The sequence below is a fragment of the Nerophis ophidion genome, linkage group LG14 (assembly GCF_033978795.1).
Source record: "Nerophis ophidion isolate RoL-2023_Sa linkage group LG14, RoL_Noph_v1.0, whole genome shotgun sequence".
Classification (NCBI taxonomy): domain Eukaryota; kingdom Metazoa; phylum Chordata; class Actinopteri; order Syngnathiformes; family Syngnathidae; genus Nerophis; species Nerophis ophidion.
In genome coordinates this window covers 6,264,863-6,265,236 of record NC_084624.1, presented here as the reverse complement: position 1 = coordinate 6,265,236, position 374 = coordinate 6,264,863, and the positions used below count along the sequence as shown (strand labels likewise).

Below are 374 nucleotides of genomic sequence, written 5' to 3'. Positions count from 1 at the left end.
GTGAAATTGTTGTTGGTGTCAAGAACACTTTTGAGTTTACAAACCTAAGGTAAGAAAGGTATTGAAGTTGCTTTAAGGTCAAGTCAACGAAAAATCCTTGTCTGTGCCTTAAATTGTTCTTTCGAAAATAATTAAAACTGGATTCTGAAACTGGATGTTTGCATCTTTGCCTGCTTTTGGAACCAAAATGGAAAATGGGTTCGACTTGTATAGCGCTTTTCTACCTTCAAGTTAGTAGGGCTGGGCGATACGGCCTTTTATTAATATCTCGATATTTTTAAGCCATGTCACGATTCACGATACATATCTCGATATTTTGCCTTAGCCTTGAATGAACACTTGATACATATAATCACAGCAGTATGATGATTCTA

The 374-nt window shown here is 36.1% G+C and overlaps 1 protein-coding gene across 1 annotated transcript in view; it reads left to right on the top strand.

Annotated features, from left to right (window-relative positions):
- Nucleotides 1–153, top strand: part of LOC133568030 (collagen alpha-1(XI) chain-like) — a 100,500-nt gene extending 100,347 nt beyond the window's left edge. Inside the window, 1 exon segment of the mRNA XM_061919723.1 lies at nt 1–153. This exon segment is cut by the window's left edge and continues 829 nt beyond it. The gene's annotated coding sequence lies outside the window, so the exon portion shown is untranslated.
- Nucleotides 154–374: the final 221 nt, after the last annotated feature.